Here is a 5000-nt window from a genome sequence, read left to right on the forward strand (position 1 = left end):
TGCGACTTATATGGATCTTAGAAAAGAAGGGCTTTATAACTCCAGCCCAGTCAAAGTCTGGCCATTGAAGTATTCTGTTGTGCCCCCTTGGAAGCCTCCTTCTGTGGAGCACTGCAGGTTCTTCACTGGTAGCAAGGAAGAAATGAGTGCTGAGATGCTGCGCATCTCCTTTTTAGAACATTTGGCGGACCATGATGGTTCAGTCATAGTTTTACAGATGATCGCCAAGTCTGACGCAGGCATTGGCTATGGAGTTGTATTTCCCAATTTTAATAAGAGTGGAAGGCTACCAGATCAGGCATCCATTTTTACAGCAGAGTGTTATGCAATCCTAACTGGCCTTACAGAGATCGCTTGTCATTCTGGAGAACAATTTGTCTTGCAAGCTATTGGTCATTTTAATTCACTCCATCCTATCGTTATTGAAATTTTAGAGTGGCTTCAGTTGCTTAAGATTAGAGGTAGAAAAGTATCTTTCTGTTGGTCCCCTGCACATGTCGGTGTGGCAGGAAATGAGGTAGCAGACTCACTTGCCAAAACAGTTGTCAACCAAAGTAACATAGCTAGGTGTGCACTCCCTACAAATGATATGTATCTGGTCATTAAATCAGCGTTCCTCGATTCCTGGAAATTTGCATGGGAGCTAGAAAACCCCCCCCCAAAAAATTAAAGAAATAGCTACCACCATCTTTCCTTGGAAGTATTCATCAATGACTAGGCAAAGGGAAGTAATACTCAGTCGGCTTAGAATAGGCCATACAAAAATGACACATGGCTTTCTGATGAGTGGGGATCATCAGCCTTATTGTAACGAATGCTTGATACCATTGACAGTCAGACACCTGATAGCTGAGTGCCCCAGTCTTTCAGATGAGAGAGAGAGGTACTTTCCTCCACGTTGCAGAGGAACTGAAGATGGTTTTTCCCTTATTAAGATTTTAGGGGCACATTTTACTGAAAGCGCCCTGTTTAATTTGATTAATGCCATCGGTATTTTAAATAGAATTTAATTTTTACTATTTTGTAAGTTTATAAGTTTTACTATTTTTTATTTTTTTTTATCATGGGGATTTTCCTTTGTTAATTTAATTTTATTTCATTTAAATGAGTTTTTAACGTTTTTTATTTTAACTTAATAATTTCTTCATGTGTGTCTGTATTTATGTGCGTATGAATGTATTTGATCATTTGGATATACATACATATGCTTTGTATTTTCCATTGTAGTGGCGTCATTAACCATTAGCAGTTGTGACGCCAGATAATCATTAATAAATCAAAATAAATCAAATCCTACAATACTATTTTTAATGAAGTGTGTATAATCTGTGTTGCATGGGTAAGCATATTTATTCTTTAGCCAAAAGTGTGGTTTGACTATTTTGAATATTGTTTCAAAGATGTTCTATTTCATTCGTAAAAACCTTTGTCTATCTTTATGAATACAGACCAGTCCCCCCAAATTAGGAGCTATCAGTATTTCTGTTCCCGAAAGGTCTTCTTTTTCCTGCATTTATTACTTACTGGGATGATAAGGAAGTTAACACTCAATTTTATGACAAGCTTTGAATACGATCCAAATGGTTAAGTACATGTTAGTGCTTGGAATATACCGATTTCGCATTTACAGTTATTAATTGATACCGTCAAAATTAACGTGTGTCAGATAGCAAGGACTTCTTCTTCCTCCGAGTTTTCCAGTTCCTTCAGCAATGCCATCACTCATCTTCTGAGGTCTGAGTAAACCTCAGTATTCCAACGCCTGATCTCTGTCTCCCTCTCTATCTCTTGACTGAAATGACAACTGTTAGTATAAAAATTAGGCATGCTCGTACTTCACCGGCATTAAAAAGTGCACTATTAAGCTATTCATTGGTCATCTGGATATTAATATTATCTTTCATTTTTCAATACCGCATTATAGACTTCCATGAAGAGTTATTCAGCTTTTTAGAGCGAACAATTCCTCTCGCGGTAAATTCTTGGGTAAGCATTTCTATATTTCACTTAATATGGATGGTAAGCGGGGAGTAAGCCTACAAACTACTTTGCTGTTGTTGTTGCTCTTGCTGTTGTCGTTCTTGTTGGGGGTAGGAAAGCCTATGGAAAATCCTAGAAAGTTCTGATAAAGGTGTTTTGCGTTAAGTTAAGGATACAGGAATTTTAGGATAGGATTTTTATGATTTTTTAAAATGAAATGTGAAAAATAAATAATGTGCATGTTAAATAGTACAAAACAATTATTTCTAATAAAATATAGTGTATTTATTTTAATTTTCGTTGATGAAACAACACGCTATTTGACCGTAGAGTTTAGCACTCACCCTGAGTAAGGTGGCGGTCAGATCACGCCTTGTTACACTACGGATCCCCGTATAAGCGATCCGCCTTTAGCACGTATACCTTTAGTACGTATACCTTTAGCACGTATACCTATCGTTTGTACAGTTGGTATTCAAGTTTGATGACAGGCCAAATTCTAACGTCAAAAACATTTGGTACATATATTTCTATGCTCACAAATCCATTTGTATCCGTGATAAGTATGTGCCTATGAGAAGAATTTACCATTTGACGATTCCTTCTAAAGACTTTTCGCTCAGGATCAAATGCCTGTTTCGTTCCCTCGAACGAGAGAGAGAATTGACGATTGGACGATTCCTTCTAAAAAGAATGTTTGCCTGTCACCAAATGCATGCTTTTTTTTCCAAGAACGAGAACGAAAAAAAGGGAAATTATCCCAAATTTAATTCCCACTCTTCAACATGTTAGGAGAAAAGTCCGCGGTTTCTCAACACCATAACACAGCTTGTCACTCGTAAACGTTTGAGTTTTAGCGAAGGATTTCGTGCACACGTGAAAAAAGCACTTAAATTTTCAACGTATTTCCCCTTAATGCCAAAGAGAAATTTAACAACAATATTTCTATAAATGAATTTATGGGCCTAAAGGGACTGAAAAAAAAATGCCTCAATGAATTTTTTTCCGAGCGTTTCCTAATTCATTTTTAGATACATAGATTTTTTTTCTTTCTTTTTACGAATTAAGGGGGGGAGGAAAAGATTTTTTTCTAGTGGATTTAATGAAGAAATTCGAATAATTCTACTTATACTTCAAGATAGGGAAACTGATTACGTGTGCAAACGAATGGTGGGTCGTTCAGTGCTTTGCTTCTGCATGAGATGAAAGAGACGGGATACAAAATTCCATAAAAATAAGTTCTTCTGTTTCAGATACAGTGATCATTTTCACTGAAACTGAAGCGTATAGATAAAGTCTCTTTTTTAAAGAAAGTATCGTTGACGAGGAATACAGACATATGACGAAAATGTGACGATCATGAAATGGTTACAATAATTTTTTTGTTTTTTGTTTAACGATGTTCTAGAGCATTCGTCTAACAAAATCATAAACTGAACTTTCTGCAAATTGTTGAAGGAAAAGGTTCAATTTGTTAACGATAAAAGTCCCTCCTCCCAATCATTTCCTGCCAATGATTTCTAGAATGGGACGAAGATAGAGGCAGGAGATAAAGGAATAAGAGGAGTAGGGTGGGGAAGGTAGGGAAGAATTATTCCCCACCAGGACACAACGATTTTCTCATTAACGTTTCGTGCGCATTGTGAGGATTCCACGCATTTTTTTGTTCCCTTGCCTTTCTTATATCCAGATCGAAGAACGTGAATGACAATAATATTCTGTACGAAAATGTCTGATTTTTGTTTGGCAACTTCACAGACTCTCGTGGATGAAGTTTACTTTGCGGCATCGAAACCGAAAAACGAGAGGAATGCGATAATAGCATGTCTACAAGATACTGTTTTACAGGTATTGTTTTAGAAAACGTATTTCCTTTGTCATTACTTTGCTTCAAATTGAGTCCCAAAATAAGAATACGTAATTACCCTTGACTCTCCATCCGACAGTCTCCGTCTGAGTAGGTAAGTAACTTATTTTATTCGAGGCTTCGACTTAGAGCAGGGTTTCCTATACCTTTTTGTTCTTCTGTACCCCTTGGGCATTTTTTAAGATTCCTCTGTACCCCTGGAAATTGAGGATGAAAAGCTAAAACAACGAAATTGATATTGTGATATGAAATCTTTTTGCGTAGACTTTTTTTGACTAAGAGGTTAAAAGTTCTTATCACAACTTCATTAGCTGCTCCTGTTTCTGAATTACGAAACAGAAAATTATCAATTTATATATAGTATATATATTAATAATATTCTTGTTTCGTAATTCATAAACAGGGGCAGGAAATTAATGAGTTGTGATAAGGACTTTTAACCGTTTAGTATATATATATATATATATAAATATATATATATATATATATATATATATATATATATATATATACATACATATATATATATATATATATATATATATATATATATATATATATATATATATATTTATTTATTTATTTATTGTGTGTGCATATATATGTGTGTTGTGGGTGTGTGTATGTACGTGCATATGAGTGCGTTTTTGTATGTGCAGGAAAATCATTAATAAATTCCTTATCTTTTGAAGCAGGCTTCAAGAGACTTGCGAGTCATGATTAAAAGTCTTCTAATTTCACTGTGGGAAGATCGTGAAATTCCATTCCACGCCTGAGCTGTCTGAGGTCGACTTCCAGGAATTAGCTGGACGCATTTCTGAGATACATTAACAAGGATATTTCTTCTCAATTACAAGCTTACAGTTCAAGTCATTATTTAGCTGTAGTCCGTTCTATTGCTGGCTTAGCTGTTCGTTTTGCTGGTAATATAAGTCTTTTATATTTATTCATGAACTCCGCGTGTCAGGAAAAATATTCAGTATATAATGCACTTTCTGTGCTAGATACTAATGGACTTATATTCGTGAGTATAATATTTCTCTAACAATTGTTAAAATGGGGAAAAATTTATCTTTAAAGAAAATTATCTTAATTCCATCGACATATTTTTTTTGTTCATTTCAATTTTGATGAAATGTCGCAATAGCAAGTT

The sequence above is a fragment of the Macrobrachium nipponense genome, chromosome 13 (assembly GCF_015104395.2).
Source record: "Macrobrachium nipponense isolate FS-2020 chromosome 13, ASM1510439v2, whole genome shotgun sequence".
In the NCBI taxonomy this organism is placed as follows: domain Eukaryota; kingdom Metazoa; phylum Arthropoda; class Malacostraca; order Decapoda; family Palaemonidae; genus Macrobrachium; species Macrobrachium nipponense.